Genomic DNA, 23,333 nt, shown 5'->3' with positions numbered 1-23,333 from the left:
GTATTTTCCGGAGGGGAGGGGCACGGAGGTTGGAGGTTGGCTCATGTGGGAAAAATGGTGGCAAAGTTTCTTTGAAAAATATTTCCCTGACTAATTTCACCATTTTAATTTGCTCAGTTCTTTGTATTAACATCTACATCATTCTGGATTGACTTGGAGTGCAAGCATGCTGGTAAGTGAGCTGGGTTTTTTTCTTTTATTGTTTTAATGTATTTTAAAATAATATTTTATTTATTGTTCATAGGGTTTTTTAAAATAGTTTTATTCTGTTTGGATTCTTTTTTTAAATTGTCTTAGACTATTTAAAAAAAGATTCTATCCAAAATAAATTGAAGTGAAACCATTTTTAAAAATTCTATGCAAAATACTTTGAAATATATTGTGCATAGAATTTTTTAAAAATAGTTTTACTTCAATTTATTCTGTGTGGAATAGTTTGAAATGTTTTACTTCAATTTATTCTGTGTGGATTCTTCTTTTAAATTGTCTTAGACTATTTAAAAAAAGATTCTACCCAAAATACAAAATACCAGCTGCAGTTATTCACTTAAGAACTGTGGCAAGAAAGGTGGTATAATGGGCTTAGTGACCAAAGTTACAATGGCATTGAAAAAAGTGACTGATGACCATTTTTCACACTTAGCGACCATTTTCACACTTAGCGATTGTTGCAGCATCCTCATGGTCACGCGATCAAAATTTTGATGTTTGGCAACAGATTCGTATTTATGATGGTTTCAGTGTCCTAGGGTCATGTAATCACCTTTTGACAAAGTCAAATGGGGAAACCAGATTCACTTATGTTACTAACTTATCAGCTGCAGTTATTCACTTAAGAACTGTGGCAAGAAAGGTGGTATAGTGACCAAAGTTACAATGGCATTGAAAAAAGTGACTGATGACCATTTTTCACACTTAGCGACCATTTTCACAGCGACCATTGCAGCATCCTCATGGTCACGTGATCAGAATTTTGATGTTTGGCAACAGTTACAATTTATATTTGTAAATTGTAGTTATGTTGAAATAAAAAAATATTACAATACTATTTTTGTGTTGTATGAAAATTTTTGTTGCTCCATATAAAATTTTTAATCAAGCCCCCCCCCCCCGTCAAAGGTGTTCCTCTTTACCAATCTGAAAATTTGGTCACCTTATCCAAATCAAAACTAAATACAATAAAGATACTAAATTATATGGCATCGAAACAGAACCACACGAATTGGATAAAATTATTCAAAGCCTAGATAGAAAGATCATAGGGAGAATATATAAATTCCTCCTGAAGTATAAATTGGAAGAGGAAATTGTGAAAGAACAAATGATAAAATGGACACAGAACTTTGGCTATAATATTGAATTAGACAAATGGGAAAAAATTTGGGGAATAAATTTAAAAATGACACTATCAGTCCCATACAAGGAAAACCACTACAAAATGTTTTACAGATGGCACCTGGCACCATCAAGGTTAGCTAAAATTTCAACAAATACCTCCCCAAAATTCTGGAAATGCGAATCAATACATGGAACATATTATCATTTATGGTGGACCTGTGATGAGGCAAAAATTTTTTGGAAAAGGATCAAAAATTGGCTGGAGGCAATAACAGGGGTTAAAATAGAATGGAAACCTGAAGGTTTTTTTATTAGGAATTATGTCGGTGAAATAAAAAAAAGAAATCCAGTATTTAATATTACATATACTTACAGCGGCAAGGATTGCCTTTGCCCAGAAATGGAAAAACAAATTAATCCCAAATGAAAATGAAATAATAAGAAAGATTATGGACTGTGCCGAAATGGATAAACTAACTAAAGAAATACAGGGAAAGGAAGAATCAGAATTCTACTAGATATGGGATAAATGGCATAGGTGGATGGAGGAAAGAAACAAAAACCAATGAAAGAATATAACAACACTCAAAAATAATAGTTATGAGTAAAATAAGAGGGTTAAGAATGGTGAAATCTAAATGAAATACAATAGAAGGGGAAATAATATAAGGTGGGCGATACCGATTGATAATTGATAATATAAAAAACAGGAAATTCATGTTCGCACTGTATTGTATAAATGTGGTGTATGTCTAATTTTTGTGTGTGTGTATTTTACATGTTTGTTAATAAAAATCTTTTAAAAAATAAAAAATAAAATAAAATGGAATACAGTTTTATCCATTATAATTTGTTCTTCTTCTGTACCAATAATTGTCCATTATCTATTTATGATGTTAGACATTTTGAAAATTAATTCCTCAATCCATGAGTCCCAGGCCCCATAAAAGCATCTGCTGTTAAAATATTTTGTTCCATTTTGTATTAACATGTCTAAACTGAGTGGTAATCTTCTTTAAATAATCTTCAGCTTCCTCTGGTTTCTTCTAGTGTCCAGTATTCAAAGGCCCTTCTTATCAGGTTATCTTTCCAGCCAACCAAAACAATCACAAGTTTCCACAGGTAGGATTAATATATTTAATTATGAATTCTCATTTCATCTGGACTTTTAATTCATTTTTAACTTTTGAAAATCATCACTTTAAAACTCCTTTTGTTGTTTATTAAAATATGTTTGTTGCATCCTTAAATGTATATGTTATGCTTTTTTTTACAAAGAAGAGAATAGAATAGAAGAATTGGAAGGGACCTTGGGGGTCTTCTAGTCCAACCCCCTGCTTAGGCAGGAAACCCTATACCATTTCAGACAAATAGTTATCCAATCTCTTCTTAAAAACTTCCAGTATTGGAGCATTCACAACTTCTGGAGGCAAGTTGTTCCACTGAATAATTGTTCTAAGATAGAATTCTTGGCTCTCAGCCTGTCAACTCAGCCCATTTCAAAAACCTCTGTTCTTGGAATCTATTCATGAGGAACACTGTAAGGAATACATGTGGGTTATTTTACCTTCTCTCCTTGATCCTAGCAGACTTCTCCAGTCCATATCCTGGGTTCAGCCATAATCTCTGCTGTAGACAGTATCCCATTCAAGCAGGGACACCTGGTTTGTCATGAATACTCATCAGAAGTCTCACTGTCAATTTTTACAAGATGGTTAGAAGAAGCTCCAAGGGCCACATAAATTAGTCTTGCATGTGAATGTAGGGTGACAAGGTGCCCATCATAGCTCATATTTTACCATAATACAGTTTCTTTTATTTTAACTTCGTACAATGTCTGAATGCAGCGAGTCATAGTTTTAAAACGATGGCATAGGGCATGTTATTAATATAGTGGTAATTATTATTGCAATTATTGTTTTGGCAACTAACCAGTACATCTCAATAAAAGCTTTGATATCAGTGTAATGGTAAAATAATAAGCAATAAAGCACAGTACAAACTGACAGTAAAAAGAATTGAACTAAGGAAAGATAATTAAATTTTGATTGGTTCTGCAAGCAATAAAAACAAATGTAACAACATTTAAAATGATTAAAATTGAATGTTATGGTAGGACAATAAAAAATGTAGATAAAATGAGCCTGAGTGTCTGAGAATCCTTAATCAATAAGCGAAAATATTTAAACACCTGCTGCTGTGGCATAGAGGTGGAGCTCTCACTTCACAATCAGAAGGCCGTGAGTTCAATCCTAGGTAGAGGCAGATGTAGGGTCTTCTGCTTGTGCAGGGAGTTGGGCAGGGAGTTGGAATAGATGACCTGCAAGGTCCCTTCCAACTCTGTTAATCTGTTAAACGTATCTTCATCTCATTCTTCTTAGCAGGCTATCTGGAACCAGATAGCCTTTTATTGCTTAATAAGTTCAACATAATGGCCTAGCATGTTAACTCAGCTATAATCCCAAAATATATGTGAAGCACAAAGTACTTTTTCCAAATCATTTTTGATTTATGCAAATAAACACAGACAAATGTGCATGCATGTGCACATATATACACACCAGTGATGGGATTCAGCCAGTTCGCACCTCTTCGGGAGAACCGGTTGTTAACTTTCCAAGCAGTTCAGAGAACCGGTTGATGGAAGAAATACGCCCACCTAAGCAGGAGACCCTACACTATTTCTGACAGATGGCAATCCAATCTCTTCTTGAAAGATTCCAGAGATAAATCTTCCACAACTTCCAAAGGGAAGCTGTTCCATTAGTTGATTGCTCTCACAGTCAGAAAATTTCTCCTTATTTCCAGGTTGAATCTCTCCTTGTAATCTCTCCTTGTTTAGTTTCCATTCATTATTCCCCATCTGGCCTTCAGGTGCTCAACCAATAAGAAAATCTCTGTCTCCGTCTCCCGCCGTCCCTCTCTTCCTCTTCCCTCTCTCTCCTCTGCCTCTCTCCCTCTCTCTCACTATCTTTACATATCTATCTCTATCTATTATCTGTCTCTCTTCTATCTCTTTACATATCTATTTGTATCCCAATCTATTTTCCCTCCCCCCTCTATATATATCTATATTAAATCTATCATCTCTCCTTCCCTTCCCTCCTGTCTCTGTCTCCATAAATGGAAACAGCTTGTGTGACTCAAAGAGTAGATTGATGTAAATGAGTGTAGCAGAGCAAACTTCAGATTGAAAGCTGAAAGGATGTCCATTGAAAGGATGTACATCACAAAGAACAAAGTACCACATTTCTCTACAGGAGGCAAGTAAGAAGACTTCAGATTGTCTCTGAATATATGATCGTCCTGAGAAAGGAATAAAAAGAAAACCATTGTGGAGCATCATCATTTGTGCACTTCTTGAAAGAGTAGATAATACTAAGAATTAAATCTGAGGTATATTATATTATATATGTTTAATACTGCAACTGGTAAGGGATTGATATTGTTCATTTCAACATCTTCTGTATAAGTCTTTTTCTAATGGATGTAAGAAAGATAATTTATACTTGGCTGTATCATTTTAATTAGTTGGGTGACTTGAGTTTTATTTATGCAGATTATTTATTTTAAAATTTTATATGTTAGATATTCGCAGATAGCTCTAGTGGAATATAATCGACATAAATGCTAATAGTTATAAACCATTTATAATCTACATAAAATGGTGTAGTCAACAACAAAGAGAAAGTTTTCAAGCTCCATCCTAAGCTGGGATAAAGAGATAAGCTCCACCTGGACCATAAAAGCTTTAACTCATTTTTCTCTTTCCACATATTTGCTTTTATTCCAGAAGTTGGCCTTTATCATTTTATTTTATTTCTGTATTAATATAATGTAAACCAGTAGTGGGTTGCTACTTTAACTGGTTTACTACTGGTTCGCTCGTGCTCGCACACTCGCTCGCATGCACTATGCTTCTGAGTATGCACAGAAGCATTCAGGCAGGTGGATGGAGCCTCCCGCCGTCGCTACTAACGGTTCAGCCGAACCGGGCCAATGTAAATCCTTTGCAGTTTAAGTCACAGAAATCTTATGCCAAAGAAAGTTTGAGAACAAAAAAGAAATAATGCCACAATCTCAGATACCCAATTTTGTTCTTTACTTTTATATTAGTTATATATAATCCTCAGTAGTTTGCCAATTCTCATTCTGAAAGTAGGATTTTTTGGTTACTGTCCCCCCCCCCCCTACTTAGGAACAAACTGCTGGAGGCTTTTAATATATAAACAGAAATCAGGAGGACAGTGCATACTACATATTTAATGTACCTTATTTTTAAGATGCCATCATCTACATAAATTCTAAATTATACCATGAGTCTGCATATTAAGTGCACTGATGGGAACAAAAGTAAGAAGGAATTGTTTATTAGATAATAGAGGATTTTACACAGGATGATGTGACTCAGTTTGTAAAACAGACCCTTCTTCCGTACAGTATCGTAGGCTTCAGTAAGGTCAATGAACATAGCTGTGGTTTTTAAGCCTCGCTGGAAGCCAGCCTCAATATGTCCTGTTAGGTTCAGCACCTGATCAACACAACTGCGATTATGACAAAAGCCAGCTTGTTCCACAGGCAGAAATGTGTCTATTATGGTTCAAATTCTGTTTTGATACGTTTTTCCAGAAATTTGTAACAAGAACTCTGAAGGACAATGGGGTGATACCTTTCTACTCTGTCTTGTGGTTTGCCAGGTTTCAAAAGTGATATTACTTTGGCTTTTTTGAATTCCGTTGGAGAGATCTGCTAGAAAGTATGTTTGAAAAGAATTTGCAGAGCCAATTCCTTGTTAGTCTCCCAGAATGAATTAGAAATTCAGAGTAGATGCCATCAAAACCTGGTACTTCAGACTGCTGATGGCTGTGTTGATTTTGTCCACAGAAAAATGATGGGTGAATTTAGAGTGTTTTAGAGCCAACTGTCAAAAAGCTGAGAGCGCTTTGTTGATGGTAGTTGAATGCTCTTTTACCCTTAAGGGATTTAGAGAGGGAAACAATTTGGGAGGCTACTTGGTCAGCAATTATGCTGGGTGTTTGTTGTGCAGGTTGATGCTCAAATACATGGCAACGGATAAATCCATGAGTGTTCATTTCTCTCTGTAAAAGAAGATCAAATGCATTCCTTTAAACTTTTTAACTATGATGCTCCAATTCCTATAGTATCTCTAGAACTATAGCTAATTTTTAAGAGTTTGTTTTACAGAATGAAGAAATTTTCTCTTGCAACTCTCTGCTGCTCGCTATGCTTTTGATACTGAATAAATGATGGATGGGTGGATGGATAGACTGACTGACTGACAGTTACAAACTCTTTATTTGTTGGCCTTTTGTCTTACCTTACAATCACAAATTAAAGGTAATACACAGAGAGCATCTTTTACAACAGCTATAAGGTAAGTGAGATAGTTTCAAAGTATGAGAAGATATGGTGATGTTTTATGGGGAAAGCTAATTATTAATTCACTTGACCAGATACATACCTAAGTTTAGCAAAACAATAAATTCTGTACCAATGCAAAACATATTCTTTCCCCAAAAGAACAAAAGCTTGTTTTTATTCTATATATACAGTATCTAGGACAAGCATCCAACAATGTGATGGATGAAAAGTATATTCTCTTTTCACAGAATGCACTTTTTATGAGCACTCCACCTTTCTTTCCCCTTATTCATGTCAGGGACAGTATGGGACTTTTGAATGAGGATTTGGAGATAGTTTTGCATTAGAGAAGGGGGAAATAGCTAAAATGTAACCTGTATGATTATGAATCTGGCACTAGATTCCCTGTTCTGTATGAAGAAGACAATTTTGCCATTATTGTTTCTGTGCTGGAGTATTATAACGTGCTTTATGTGGGCCACCTTTGAAAATGTCTGGAAACTTCAACTAGTGTTGTAGGTCCTCACTAATAGCCTGAAGACAAGCAGTGGTATCAAAGAATTGGGGTAAAAAGTTCAGATGGTATAAAAAGAGAAAAGGGGTTAATCACACACTTACAGCCACCATTCACTGTACCTTCCCTTAAAAATAAACTTGAATCAATAACACTGGCAGTGCATTTTCAAAACAAATTAAAAGTACTCAGATTTTAAAACTATTTTAAGACCAAGTTATTGAAGGATCATCTTCACCAGTATGAACTGGTCCCACATTTCGATATAAGTGTTGGTTATTACCTTTAAAGCCCTACATGGCTTAGGGCCAGCGTACCTTCGAGACCGCCTACTGCCACATACCTCCCAGCGGCCAGTAAGACCCCACAGATTGGGCCTCCTTCAGATGCCATCAGCCAGACAGTGTTGGCTGGCGGGCCCCCAGAGGAGAGCCTTCTCTGTGGCTGCTCCGACTCTTTGGAATCAGCTACCCCCAGAGATCCGGACCATACCCACTCTCATGGCCTTCAGGAAAGCTGTAAAAACCTGGCTGTTCCGGCAGGCCTGGGGCTGTTGACCTCACTATTGAGGTCCAGCCCCGATTAAAATGAATGTATGTGGTGTTGCGATTTTAAACTGTTTTTTCTCGTTATGTGTTCGTTATGTGTCTTTTTCCCCCCTCTTTTTGGTAAGCCGCCCGGAGTCCTTCGGGATTGGGCGGCATATAAATTTTATTATTATTATTATTATTATTATTATTATTATTATTATTATTATTATTATTATTATTATTAATAATAATAATAACAACTCCGCCGTTGCCGGTCCCAAGCCTGGATGAGAAAGGAGGAGGGTTGGGGTCAGGTTGGTATCTGGTCCCGTAAAAAAAAAACCCGCCAACCCATACAATATGGTGAAAAAAACAAATAAGAATTCCATACCGCATCGGTCGTCGCGCGGGTTAACAAGGGCCGCGGCGGATGTTGGGGTCCCTGGACATCCATCGACAAGTGGGCTACAAGTGGACCAGCCAACAAAACGACAAAAATATAGTGCAGTGCCATAATGGCCTGTTACTACAACTCAGAGCCAGAAAAAAGAGGCTATTTAAAGCGAATGTATGAATTATGGAAACAACAATATCCAGATTCAAATGTTAGTGAACAACGACTAGCAGATCAAAGGCGATTTATTATACGGAATAAAATGTTTAGTGAAGTTGAACATGAGGAAATTCAGGCAAATTGCAAAACCCAAAAAACAATATCACAAGCGGAAATAACTGATATTCAAGACACAACTAAAGACATTATAGTAGAACTCCCAGAAGAAGCTCTAGGGGGGGAAATAACATCACCACCACTAGAACCAGTTATCACTGAACCAACTGATGAACTAACTCAAAAACAAAAAGAATTGAAGGATAAGATCATGGAGCATTTTCTGCTTAATGAGGAAAGGCAACGTTTACCATCGCTAAAAACTGTGCCTAAGAAAATTTTGGCCCCTATCATGAAAATGGTTAATGCAGTGTTTTCAACAATTGAACCGGAATCCATCTTGGAAACAAACCAATTAATGTACAGCGCAGCTGTAATAGTAACTAATGAACTAGGCATTAAAATTAAAGTACCTAGTCACACAACAGAAAAAGCATCAAAGCCAAAGTGGAAAATCCGTTTAGAACAAAAAATAAATTTTTTTAGAGCAGATGCTAGTAACTTAAAGAACATGCATAAGCAACGGCTTAAAAACAACAAAATCATAGATCGGCTAATCAGAAGACATAGATTGGATACAAGAAACATCAATGAAGCTGTAGAGATTGTAAAACAGCAGATAACAGCGATAGCTAGAAAAATTGAAAGATATGAGGCACAAATCATCCAATATAAACAAAATCAGCAATTTCGATCAGACCAACGGCGTTTTTATCAAAGTCTTAATGTGAATGGTGACACCAAAAGTGAAAAACCAGAAAAACAAGCCACAGTTGAATTCTGGAAAGAATTGTGGGAAAATGCAAAGGACTACAACAAGGAAGCAAAGTGGATACATGACTCTGAGAAAAGCATTGGCAGCAAACAAATGCAAGTATTAGAAATAACAACTGAGATGGTCAAAAATCGAGTTAAAAAGGTAAAGAATTGGACATCACCTGGAAAGGACCAATTACATGGTTTCTGGCTCAAATATCTGACCAGTTTACATGCAATATTGGCCAGGCAACTGAATGAAATTTTACAAAAGGGCCAAATTGATGAATGGTTGACAACTGGAAAAACATACTTGATTCAGAAAGATGCAACTAAAGGAACAACACCTGAAAACTACAGACCAATAACATGCTTGCCAACAACCTTCAAATTACTCACAGGCATTATTGCAGATAACATGATGGATTATTTGGAAACAAACATCTTGCCAGTAGAGCAAAAAGGCAACAAAAGAAGGAGCAGGGGCACAAAAGATCAGCTTCTAATTGATAAAATGATATTAGAAAATTGTAAGAACAGAAAAACGAACTTGAATATGGTCTGGATTGATTACAAAAAGGCATTTGACTCACTGCCACATAGTTGGATCATAAAATGCTTAGAAACAACTGGCATTAGCAAAAATATTACATCCTTTACTGAAAAGGCGATGAAACAATGGAGAACTGAGTTGGCAGTAGGGAATGAGATCTACGGAATGGTTAATATCAAGCGAGGAATTTTCCAGGGTGATTCACTTTCACCTCTTCTCTTCATCATCGCAATGATCCCACTATCAGTAATCTTAAAAAAATGAAATTAGGCTACCAAACAGCCAAAGAAGCTGAAAAAATTTCGCATTTACTATATATGGATGATTTGAAACTCTATGGAAAGTCAGAAATAGAAATCCAATCATTGACAAACACAGTCCGAGTATTCAGCACCGATATTTCAATGCAGTTTGGCATGGAAAAATGTGCCACTGTATCCATAAAAAGGGGCAAAATCACTGCATGTGAGGGAATTGAAATGCCCAATGGCCAATTAATTAAATGCAAAGAAAATGAAGCCTACAAATACTTAGGCATTCTGCAGTTGGATAACATCAAGCATGGAGAAGTAAAAACTGTTGTCAGGCGAGAGTACACCAACAGAGTTAAGAAAATTTTGAAATCTAAATTGAATGGTGGAAATACAATCAAGGCCGTAAATACCTGGGCAATACCAGTTATAAGATACACAGCTGGTATAGTTAACTGGACACAAGCTGATTTGGACCTTTTGGACCGAAAAACCAGGAAACTAATGACAATGCACTACAGTTTACATCCACGTGGTGATACTGATACACTAATCCTGCCCCGAAAATCAGGTGGCAGAGGATTATTACAAGTGAAGCAAACAGTTGAAGAAGAAAAACATGCACTGGCTGATTATTTAAAAGAAAGTCAAGAACATCTATTAATCGAAGTAAAGAACAAAAATCTACTGAAGGCCCAACAGACGAAACAAGAATACAGAAAAGATGTGATAAAATCAAGAATGGAGAGTTGGCAGAACAAAGCACTGCATGGCCAATTTCTGGAAAAAATAAAAGATAAAGTGGACAGTGAACAAACTTGGTTATGGTTAACAACAGGTACATTAAAGAAAGAAACAGAGTCACTAATCCTGGCTGCGCAAGAACAAGCTATCCGCACAAATGCCATCAAGGCCAAAATCGAAAAATCCTCTGATGATGCCAAATGCAGACTTTGCAAAGAAGCTGATGAAACTGTTGATCACATACTCAGCTGCTGTAAAAAAATCACGCAGACTGATTATAAATTGCGGCACAATTCAGTAGCACAAATGATCCATTGGAATTTGTGCAAAAATTATAATATCAAAACAGCAACAAACTGGTGGGAACATCAGCCTGAAAAAGTCACCGAAAATCAGATGGTCAAGATCTTGTGGGATTTCCGTATACAAACGGACAAAATACTGGCGCATAATACACCAGACATCACACTGGTTGAGAAAAATAAGGTCACAATCATAGACATCGCAATACCAGGTGATAGCAGGGTCGCCGAGAAGGAACATGAAAAAATCGCAAGATACCAGGACTTAAAAATCGAAATTCAACGACTATGGCACAAACCAGCAGTGATAATTCCAGTGGTAATTGGCACACTGGGTGCTATTCCAAAAGCACTGGAATTACATTTAAAACAGTTAAAAATTGACAAAATCACCATCAGTTAAATGCAAAAAGCCGCACTGCTTGGATCTGCACGCATATTACAAAAATACGTTACGACGTCCTAGGCCCCTGGGTGGGGCCCGACTAGTAACCAATGCCAAATCCGGCGAAACAACTGGCCGCTGTGATACAATTTAATAATAATAATAATAATAATAATAATAATAATAATAATAATAATAATAATAATAATAATAAGCCGCACTGCTTGGATCTGCACGCATATTACAAAAATGCGTTACGACGTCCTAGGCCCCTGGGTGGGGCCCGACTAGTAACCAATGCCAAATCCGGCAAAACAACTGGCTGCTGTGATACAATTGTATAACAACAACAACAATAATAATAATAATAATGAATGCCCTTTTCATATGTTCATTTTTCAGAGCTTTATACTTTCTTTATTCGTATGAGATGCATTTTCAAATTATAGATGCGGTGGCTCAGTGGCTAAGACGCTGAGCTTGTTCATCAGAAAGGTCGGCAGTTTGGAGGTTCAAATCCCTAGTACTGCATAAAGTAGCTCCGTTACTTTTTCCAGTTTCTGCCAACCTAGCAGTTCAAAAGCATGTAAAAATGCAAGTAGAAAAATAGAAACCACCTTTGGTGGGAAGGTAACAGCATTCCATGTGCTTTCGGCATTTAGTCATGCTGGCCACATGACCACGGAGATGTCTTCAGACAGCACTGGGTCTTCAGCGTTGAACAGAGATGATGCCCTGAAGACTTGGGAACACCTACCACATATGTGCTAGGGCAACCTTTATCTAACCTTTAATATTGAGCAAATTAAAATGCATCTTAATGTATAACTCATGTAAAAAGTATGTCAAATAAGTAAGATAAAAACCAAATGACATTAGACCAGTAGCAGGTGATGCTGAAAGTTAAATTGATAAGGGAGGAGGCCTTTGCTATATAGCAATAGCATTTAAATCTATGTCTCTAAGCAGTTTACAGAGTCAACATATTGGCCCCAACAATCTGGGTCCTCATTTTACCAACCTTGGAAAGATGGAAGTCTGAGTCAATATTGAGCCAGTAAGGATCTAAGGAATAAAACAACTGCCATTGTGAGCAGATTTAGCCTGCAATAGTGCATTTTAACTACTGGGCCACCATGGCTTTAGGTAAGTCCCAAAGATAGAAAAATTAGGTCCCATTATCATAAATTTTTATAAAAATACGGAAGCTTTCATTCTTACTCTTCTTTGACTGAATTTTATTGGCTTGTTGAGGTAGCAAGCTTAGATTTGAATGCTGGCTTGCTTTTTGAAGTATGCATTTTGCAAAGGCTTGCTATTTATAATTTCATAGGCTTAGTGTATACTTTTAAATTTTATTGTTTCAAACCCCTTGAGAGAGATTTTTGTCCTTAAAAGTAACAGAAAATATTTAAAATAAATTTCTTTTAAATCTGCAGTAGCCATCTTTAAAGGTGTTGATTTATAGATCAATTATTCATCACCTTGTTTTCACTCCAGCTACTTCTTAATATCCTTTCTCCAAGATTTACCAAAGATGACAAATGAATCCTAGTCTACATAAACTTAATTAACTTCCAATGACTGTGATATCTTATACAAATTTGTTCTGACCTCCTTCCTCCTCCAGGAACGAAAGCCGAGACAAACGTAAATGAGAATGTTTTTTAATCAGTCCAGACTCTTGTTGGCTGAAAGTCAAATAAACAAAGAGATAAGCACTTTGGCAGCAAGTCCTACAAACCTTGGCAGCAATGCAAACAAACTCTGGCAGCAATCCAGCCTGCCAAGTTTGTTTCTTGTTAGTCCCTAACGTTGACTTCTGCAAGAAGGGCATGGCACAAGCAGTGTCTTTTATAATCAGGAGAGGATCTTAATGAGCATCAGCTGAGCGTAATTACCTCCTGTAATTATGTAGTTGTTCTTGATGCTGAGTAGCCCTTTGACAGCGTGCATCCCGGAACAACTCACAGGTGGTTTCTGGATCACACTCTCTTGTCTCCTCCCCACTGATCTAAGGCTCAGGCACCACCTGATGGCCAACAGTCTCTCTCTGTGCCCTGCTCGGAGTCGGAACCCTGTCCAGGGTCCTCCACATCCTCCAGGGCCGACTCATAAGGCCCCTCACTGTCGGAGTCTGGTGGCAGCTCCAACGGCTCCTGCTGGGCGACAACACGAATTGATAATCAGATGGGTTTGGAAGTTTGGAAGTTTATTGGTATTTGTATGCCGCCCACTCCCAGGGGATTCTGGGCGGCTTACAGACAAACAAGGGAATATAAAATTAAAAATAGAAATATAATTATTTTAAAATTACACAACATACATACCACTTAAAATGGGGCTGGATGCTGATAAACAGCCCCAGGCCTGCTGGAACAGCCAGGTCTTAGTGGCTTTACGGAAGGCCGGAAGAGTAGTGAGGGTCCGGATGTCTATGGGGAGATCATTACATAGGGCCGGGGCAGCAACAGAGAAGGCCCTCCCTTGGGGGGTCGTCAGCCGACATTGACCTGCCGATGGCACCCAGAGGAGACCCAATCTGTGTGATCTTATCGGTCTTTGGGAGGTAAATGGCAGGAGGCGGTCTCTCAGGTAGCCAGGTCCTAAACCATGTAGGGCTTTAAAAGTAACAACTAGCACCTTGAAGCGTGTCCAGAGACCAATGGGAAGCCAGTGCAGCTCATGGAGGATAGGTGTAACATGGGTGTATCTAGGTACACCCATTATCGCTCGCGCGGCTGCATTCTGGACTAACTGCAGTCTTCGAGCACTCTTCAAGGGCAGCCCCATTTAGAGCGCATTACAGTAATCCAGTCTTGAGGTGACGAGGGCGTGAGTGACCATCCGAAGGGCCTCCCGGTCCAGATAGGGTCACAACTGGTGCACCAGGTGAACCTGGGCAAAGGCCCCCCTGGTCACAGCCGACAAGAGGTGGAAAGGTAGATAATTCAGAGGGGAAATTACAGTCCATAAGAACAAACTAAAATGAGATCAGTTAATGAATAGTACAACAGATGCATACATGCCCTATGTTGCTAGAGATTATCCAGCCTTGCATGATTTTTAGATCACTCTTACATATGTTCAGTTTTATACTGAAATGGGAAAAGTCTAATCCAAGTAGCAAAATGACTAGTAAAAATTATTAGTAAAATGCTAATGCCTGAATTAGCAAAATATTTGAACATTAGTACCTCAGGCCATGCTTGTATTTGCCTAAACCCATGCCTATAAAAGATGAATGAGCTATATTTGTTTAATAAGGAACAGATTATTTCCTAACACTGAGCTGCAGATAATCAAACTGAACTGCTATGTGATTCTGATCTAAAACTGATATTTGTCTTACAGACACGTTCCAAAACAGCAGCAACATTTAACTACTGTAGCTTTGTGGCTCAGCCTCTCATGCTATTATATTAGTTCAGCAATACTAATTTACTAGGCTGTGTGAGTATATTTGTATTGATTTAGAAAATCAGTAAGAAGGAACCATGGCTGTAAAAGGCTAACTTGGAGGGATAGCTCTTTTCTCAAAACTAAAAATGATTTAAAGGTAAAGGTTCCCCTCACACATATGTGTTAGTCATTCCTGACTCTAGGGGGCAGTGTTCATCTCAGTTTCAAAGCCGAAGAGCCATCGCTGTCCGAAGATGTCTCCATGGTCATGTGGCCGGCATGACTACATGCTGAAGCTGTACAGAACGCTGTTACTTTTTCACCAGAGGTCGTCCCTATTTTTTCTACTTGCATTTTTTACATGCTTTCGAACTGCTACTGTGTTTCCCCAAAATTATGACATGTTCTGATAATAAGGCCATGCCATATTTTTCCTGTAGGCAAAAATATATGCCCTCCCCCAATAATAAGCCCCCTGGACAACCCGCCCTCCAACCAGGCAGAGTGCCACTCACCAACCTAGCGATATCCCGAAGGAGAAAAGCCACAGGAGCCGGGGAGGAAGGCAAAGGCGCTCACATAGCTTGACGCCTTTGGGATACAGTTAGGTTGGTGGGTGGCGCTGTGCCCAGCTGGAGCAGGGGGTTGCTGGGCAGCTGCTCTCATGAGTAGCCACCCGGCAACACTCCTTTCCAGCCGGGCAGAGCGCCACTCACTGACCCAGTAATATCCCAAAGGCACTAAGCTGCGTGGCGCTCTGCCCGGCTGGAAAGAGAGGTTGCGCGAGCACTTGTTCTGCCCCAGCTCACGTGCCTCCCAGCCTCACCATGCCCTGGCCCTGTTGGAAGACACTGGTGGGACAGAGAGTCTTCCCGCAGCAAGCCCACAACCATAGAGCGTAGTCCCAGAGCAGAAGACTCAGCAGTGGATCTCTGGAGTTTGGAAGCCGGTTATGCTCGGAGCACGACGGCAGCAGTGGCAGCGCAGCAGTGGCAGTGCCCTGGCCCTGCAGGGAGAGCTGGCACAGTGCATGGTGAAGCTGGGATGCACATGAGCTGGGACAGAACAGGTGCTCGCGCAACCTCCCTTTTCAGCTGGGCAGAGCGCCACACAGATTAGCACTTTTGGGATATTACTAGGTCGGTGAGTGGTGCTCTGCCCGGCTAGAAAAGGGGTTGCCGGGTGGCTGCTTATGAGCGTGGTCACCTCATGGCAGCTTTGTTGCGCTGCTATGCTGCCACCCCCCGATAATAAGGCCTAAGCAACATTGGGGGTGGTGGTCAAAAGAAAATAAGACCCTGTCTTATTTTCAGGGAAACACGGTAAGTTGGCAGAAGCTTGGACAAGTAATGGGAGCTCAATCCATTATGCGGCACTAGGGATTTGAACTGCTGAACTGCCAACCCTTCTGATCGTCAAGCTCAGCATCTTAGCCACTGAGCCACAGCATCCCTAAAGAATGATTTAGAAAAAGTAAAAAGTACAGTGCCAAATTCCTCCCCTAAACAAATAATCAAATAACAAACAGGAGGAAAATGAAATGATTAAAGCCTTAAGTGAAGTAAAAATGTACAATGTTGAAGATCAACATAGCCAAACATGGTAAAGTAAGGATGACTCATGTCAAGAGCCCAGTGATATGCAGACCTTAGTTTGTGCGTTTTTTCTTCCATCCTTCACATAAGCCTATTTAAAAATGGAAACTTAAGATGAAAATAATGCAAAACAGTGTGTCAAGAGGTGAAGCTATGTTATTTTATTCATTATTTTGCATATGACCGTACTATGGAAACCTAAACTGATCATATCACAGTCATATACACAACAATGAGTCATGACTTCCCTAATTTAGAAAACATTTTATTGATTGGTTTTGTTGGAACAATGGCAATTAATCACCCTTTGGATCTATTGCAGATCGTCCAATGATATGTTTTTCTTGATTTATCTTCTACTTATCCTGATAACAATAACATAACCTTAAAATAACCAATAAGAAATATATTTCTTCATTCTGGACAAAAAGGTGGGATAAAAATTGAAATAATAACAAATGTTATAATAATTAACACCCAGACATAATAATTGTTGATAAGAAAGACAAAAAAAGAGGCTGGATAATAGATGTGACAGTATCTGGAGACAGTAGAAAAGAAAGAACTGGAGAAGCTAATAAAATATAAAGACCTGCAAATAGAAATAGAATGACTGTGGCAAATGAAAGTAGAGTAGTAGCAGGTGCTTGGAGCACCACTTGAACCCAATTGGCATGGATAAAATTCAGCATCAGTCAATTGAAAAAGGCGGCATTACTCGGAACAGCTACGATATCTGTAAGACCATCAAATATCCACATCTGCCTGTCCCAAGTGTTTGGGAAAGACTCTATAGGCCAACAAAAATACCAAATCCAGTTGAACATCTGGCAATGAACCATAATAAAAGTCAATACATAACATTATGCCCAAATTATTGTTTGACTGTAGCAAGAAGCCTTGCCTGAAAATCTGTGTTTGGTCTCTCCTTCAATTAGCCTCACCAGATATTAGATTTCAGCACTCTTGCCTCCATTCTTTACCTGGATCTTCACTGCTGCATGTTGCTTGTTTTCTACTCTATTACCTTCTGGGAATAAAATTCAAAATAACATTGACATACTTGCTTGACATATAGCCATTCTAAGGATTTTAAAAATATTTTATTATTCTTTGCACCAGACAAAATGTAAGAAATACAGAAGTTGCTGAGGATTCTGGATGTCCTTCCTCAGAAGAACTGTGGAACAAAGCCATCAAAAGATAAAAATGCAGAAAAATCTCCACAATGCAGTTCCACCCTCTCCATGAGAAAATAAACTGGGCAACTGATCAGATGGTTGTTAACTACAGATAGTCCTTGATTATAGAATAGAATAACATAATTCGAAGGGACCCTGGAAGTCTTCTACTCCAACCCCTTGTTTAGGCAGGAAACCCTACATCACTTCAGACAAATGGTTATCCAACATCTTAAAAATTATCACTATTGGAACATTCAAAATTTCTAGAGGCAAATTGTTCCACTGATTAATTCTTCTAACTGTCAGGAAATTTCTCCTCAGTTCTAAGTTGCTTCTCTCCTTGATTAGTTTCCACCCATTGCTTCTTGTTCTACCCTCAGGTCCTTTGGAGAATAGTTTGACTCCCTCTTCTTTGTGGCAACCCCTGAGATATTGGAACACTGCTATAATGTCATCTCTAGTCCTTCTTTTAATCAGATTAGACATACTCAATTCCAGCAACCGTTCTTCATATATTTTAGCCTCTAGTCCCCTAATTATCCTGTTGCTCTTCTCTGCACTCTTTCTAGAGTCTCCACATCTTTTTTTTCATCGTGGAGACCAAAACTGGATGCAGTACTCCAAGTGTGGCCTTACCAAGGCATTATAAAGTGGTATTAACACTTTATATAATTACATATTATGAGTGTAATGAAGCCTGCTCGTCATGGTGGTAACTCACAACAGTCATAAACCTGGTTGATCATGTGACTGATCTGATTTTATGATTTTTTTTCAAAGCAGTTGTTAAGTAAATCGCCATGATTGGAAATCCATGTACCTTAAGGAAATCAATGGTTTACTGTGGGTTCAGTTTTGCCGGAAATTGAAAGCAAATTCCAGGTTTCAGCAAAACCATCATAAAACATGGTCATATGACTGCAGGACTCTGCAAATGGTCATAAATGAGGCCTCGTTGCCAAGTGCCTGAAGTACAGTCATGTGACTGAGGTGGGGCTAGAGAACTACCTGTACAGTCACCAAGGTCCTAAACTGAGGACTACCTATATTCCACTCTAACCTCCCTCTCTCCTTCTGGTCTTGTGAACTTTCATAATTCCACCAAGCATCACATGCTTTTCCTATCTCCATATCTCTCCCCCCCCACCCAAGATTAATAAAGTTGGGGAAAAAAGGAACAGGGGCTTTTGGGCTTCCAGTGGCAACAGCTGTTAAAAGAGTTCTAAACTTTATTGGAAACTATGCTCCACCTCCTTTCCAATCCAATTGGTGGTGGAGCAATTCAAAAGTTTCTCTTTTCATCAGCAGAAACCTTCTCCCAAAACTGAGCAGATCAGAGGTGACAGACAGCATAATCTAAACCAGTGTTGTGCTGGCTGAGAATTCTGTGAATTAAAGTCCACACATCTTACAATTGCCAAGTTTGAGAAACGTTGATCTAAACAGTCCATTTATTTTTCAGGCAAACGCATAGAGTGAAATGTCACTCTATTATAGCTTTGGCTTCTTTTCCTGACTGTAATGAAAAAGCTGAGCAGTTCATAAAGTTGAAAGCTGTTTGTACCACAATGTTCCCTTCACCACCATCAGTGTTCCTTCCACTACCAGTGTCATATTGCCACTCAGATCTCAGGATGATTTAAAACAACTTAATTTTAGCAATTTTAATAAAACCCAGTGTGTAACATCCTGTCTGGACAAATGAAGATGAATAAATGCTGCCTTGAGTTATCTGTAAAATAATATAAGTGGCATAGAAATTAAATAATTAAAAATAAATCCTAAAAATTGTAATGACTAAAACAACATGTCTAAGATGGAAATGGCAATTGCAAAAACTCCATTTGACTTTCCAGTCTGCACCTGGAAAATATGGTAAAGTGTCTCATATACCAGGGAGCTTAAAAAAAAAAAAAGACCAGCACTGAATCCAAGATTTGTTTGTTTGTTTGTTTGTTTGTTTGTTAAATTTATTTGCCAACCATCTCATACCCAATGACTCTGGGTGACTGACTGTACAACAATATATTTGAATGGCAGCTAATGTGATTGTGGAAGAGATCATATACTCATATTTAGAACTAGATTGTACATCTTATATATTATGCAAAAATACACTTTGTATACTATAACCTTACTTCCATCAATACAATATTTCTGTTGATGCATGTTATACATTTATTCTAATTAAATGTTGGAAGAACTAAAACACTGGGAAAGAGATTCAGTATTGAACTATCACCTTCATTTCCTGTCCTATTTTGTGTTAGTATGCTGCAGTAGCACATTTATTTGTCCCTAGAGTAGGGGAAGCAAAACAAATCATTCCTTAGGAGGGGTAAATCAGTATTGCTTTATTGATTTTCTATGATTTATATGGGAAAAACTGGCAGTCTGATTCTGTTCAGCACAGAGGCTATTCAACCTCAATTGTATGAACTGCATGGCTTTTTTTCAAAAAGGGTCATGTCCTCCATCTGTTCATTTCAGTGGCACAAACCTCGATATAATCCAATCCTTCAAGAGCAGAAATTATTTACTGTTCCCGCTGCATTCAGACAAATTGAAACTGTGCATGTGTATTTACATCAACATAAAGTGTTTCATTTGCAATGATCATATGTTTATGATGTTTTCTAAATAAAGCTTCATGAATCTTACAAAGCTCAAACAGTTTTTGGAGATGCCGCTTCAAAATCGCACTTCAGAATGCAGACACATATGTGGGAAGCACCTGGAATCTGGAAAGCTAGCATGTTTTCTGCAGCATTTAGAAATGAATAGAAAAGCAGCTTACAGACAACTGTATAATCAGTTTCCATTCCTCACGATAACTCCATTTTCTGGAACTGTCTCTTCTCTTTCAGGGATAGGTCTCCCTAGAAAAATCTCCTAAATGCCTTAAATCCACAGAATTAGCTCTCCTTATTTATTTATTTATTTGTTTGTTTGTTTGTTTGTTTGTCTTGTATGCCGCCCACTCCCGGAGGACTCCGGGCAGCTCACAAAAGACAAGGGAAAGAGGGGAAATGAGACAAAGACAACATATTAAAAACAAAACCAACATTCACAATTTCCGTGGAGGTAGATGCTTCTCAGCTCCCCCCAGCCTGCTGGAACAGCCAGGACTTGGTGGCTTTGCGGAAGGCCGGGAGGGTAGTAAGGGTCCAGATCTCAACAGGGAGCTTGTTCCAGAGGGCCGGAGCTGCAACAGAGAAGGCTCTCCCCCGGGGAGTCGCCAGCTGACATTGGCTGGCAGATGGAATCCGGAGGAGACCTAACCTGTGCGATCTAATTGGTCTGAGAGAGGTAATCGGCAGGAGGCGGTCTCTCAGGTACCCAGGTCCGATGCCATGTAGGGCTATATAGGTAGCAACCAGCACCTTGAAGCGGCTAATAGGTAGCCAGTGCAGCTCGCGGAGGATAGGTGTAACGTGGGTGTACCTTGGTGCACCCACAATCGCTCGCGCGGCTGCATTCTGGACTAATTGGAGTCTTCGAACACTCTTCAAGGGCAGCCCCATGTAGAGCGCATTACAATAATCCAGTCTTGAGGTCACAAGGGCGTGAGTGACTGTCTGAAGGGCTTCCCGATCCAGGTAGGGTCGCAATTGGTGCACCAGGCGGACCTGGTCAAAGGTCCCCCTGGTCACAGCTGACAGATGGTGTTCTAAAGTCAGCTGTGGGTCCAGGAGGACTCCCAAATTGCGAACCCTCTCTGAGGGGCATATAATTTCGCCCCCCAGCCTGAGAGATGGAACAGTTAGCCAATCTTTGGGAGGGAACATCAGAAGACACTTGGTCTTGTCTGGATTGAGTGCCAACTTGTTTGCTCCCATCCAGACTCTAACAGCCTCCAGGCACTGGCACATCACTTCTACTGTTTCGCTGAGTTGGCACGGGGCAGACAGATACAGCTGCGTATCGTCTGCATATTGGTGATACTTAATCCCGTGCCGGCGTATGATCTCACCCAGCGGCTTCATGTAGATGTTAAATAGGAGGGGGGACAGGACCGAACCCTGCAGCACCCCATACTTTAGGGGCCTTGGGGTCGATCTCTGCCCTCCGACTAACCTGCGACCTGTCCGAGAGGTAGGAGGAGAACCACCACAAAACGGTGCCTCCCACCACCACCTCTTGCAACCGTCGCAGAAGGATACCATGGTCGATGGTATCGAAGGCCGCTGAGAGGTCAAGAAGCACAAGGATACAGGGGTGACCCCTATCCCTGGCCCGCCAGAGATCATCGATCAGCGCGACCAAAGCAGTTTCCGTGCTGTAACCAGGCCTGAAACCCGACTGAAAAGAGTCTAGATAATCGGCTTCATCCAAGGACCGTCGGAGTTGCGAGGCCACCACTTTCTCAACAACCTTCACTACAAAGGGAAGGTTGGAGACTGGACGATAGTTGCTCAAAATGGCTGGGTCCAGAGACGGTTTCTTCAGTAGGGGTCTCACCACCGCATCCTTTAGGAGGGGTGGGAAGATTCCCTCCCGGAGAGAGGTGTTCACAATCGTCTGGATCCAGCCGCGTGTCACTTCCCTGCTGGTCAAGACAAGCCAGGAGGGACACGGGTCCAGTATACAAGTGGAGGCACTCACCGCTCCCATGGCCTTGTCCACTTCATCAGGAGAAGCCTGTTGAAACTCAATCCATAAAGCATGCTCAAGACCCTCCCCCGGTACCTCGGCTGGTATCGTGCAATTGGAGTCCAGCTCTGTCCGAATCTGAGCGACTTTATCTGTGAAATACTGAACAAATTCCTCAGCTCTACCCTGTAGAGGGTCACCCGCATCCCTCCCTTTCAAGAGGGAGCGGGTTATTCTAAACAAGGCGGCTGGGCGCGATTCGGCGGATGCAATAAGGGCGGCAAAGTGTGAACATTTCGCCGCCCGTATTGCCACGAGATAGGCTCTAATAAAGGCTCTCATCAGTGCTCGGTCTGACTCAGATTTACTGGCCCTCCAGCGGCGTTCTAGGCGTCTCTTTTGGCGCTTCATCTCCCGGAGTTCCTCGGTGAACCAAGGAGCCCTCCTGGATCCGCCGCCTCGGAGAGGTCGCAAAGGGGCAATCTGGTTTAGAGCCCCTGCCGCCGCTGTATTCCAAGCAGCGACTAAGGACTCCACCGGATTGTGGACGATAGTGTCAGGTATTTCTCCAAGCGCCGTCTGAAACCCCATTGGGTCCATCAGGCGCCTGGGGCGGAACCACCTAATCGGTTCCTCCTCCCTACAGTGGGGGATTGGCTTCCAAAAGTCAAGCCTCAGCAGGAAGTGATCGGACCATGACAAGGGCAAGGTTTTAATGCCCTTCAACTCTAGATCACATCTCCACTGCTCCGAAAGAAATACAAGGTCAAGTGTGTGACCCGCTGAATGAGTCGAACCTTGAATTACTTGGGTCAAGTCCATGGCTGTCATGGAAGCCATGAACTCCTGTGCCCCATCAGAGCGTTCACCAATTGTAGGCAGGTTGAAATCCTCCAGAACCATAAGTCTGGGGAACTCCACCGCCAACTCAGCTACTGACTCGAGGAGCGAGGGAAGGGCTGTTGCAACGCTGTTGGGAGGTAGGTACGTTAGCAACAGACCCACTTGACCACCAAGGTCCAGCTTCATCAACAGGGATTCACACCCGACAAACTCCGGAGCAGGGATCCTACGAGGAACTGAAGACACTCGGACGATGACAGCCACTCCCCCACCCCTTTTCTGAGGTCGTGG

The 23,333-nt window shown here is 40.3% G+C and overlaps 1 protein-coding gene across 2 annotated transcripts in view; it reads left to right on the top strand.

Moving 5' to 3' along the window:
* The window catches only part of CLVS1 (clavesin 1), a 100,852-nt gene that overhangs the window by 10,310 nt on the left and 67,209 nt on the right, over positions 1 to 23,333 (top strand). Inside the window, exons 2-3 of one of the 2 annotated variants that reach the window (XM_087707020.1) lie at positions 118 to 172; positions 2,389 to 2,460. The gene's annotated coding sequence lies outside the window, so the exon portion shown is untranslated. The remainder of the gene's footprint in view (positions 1 to 117; positions 173 to 2,388; positions 2,461 to 23,333) is intronic. The other variant, XM_087707022.1, reaches the window with a different exon arrangement.

The sequence above is a fragment of the Thamnophis sirtalis genome, unplaced genomic scaffold (assembly GCF_051295495.1).
Source record: "Thamnophis sirtalis isolate CommonGarterSnake01/CBP01778 unplaced genomic scaffold, rThaSir2_p1.2 scaffold_2, whole genome shotgun sequence".
Taxonomy (NCBI): domain Eukaryota; kingdom Metazoa; phylum Chordata; class Lepidosauria; order Squamata; family Natricidae; genus Thamnophis; species Thamnophis sirtalis.
The sequence above is the reverse complement of the archived record's forward strand: the minus strand, read 5'-3'. Positions and strand labels throughout refer to the sequence as shown.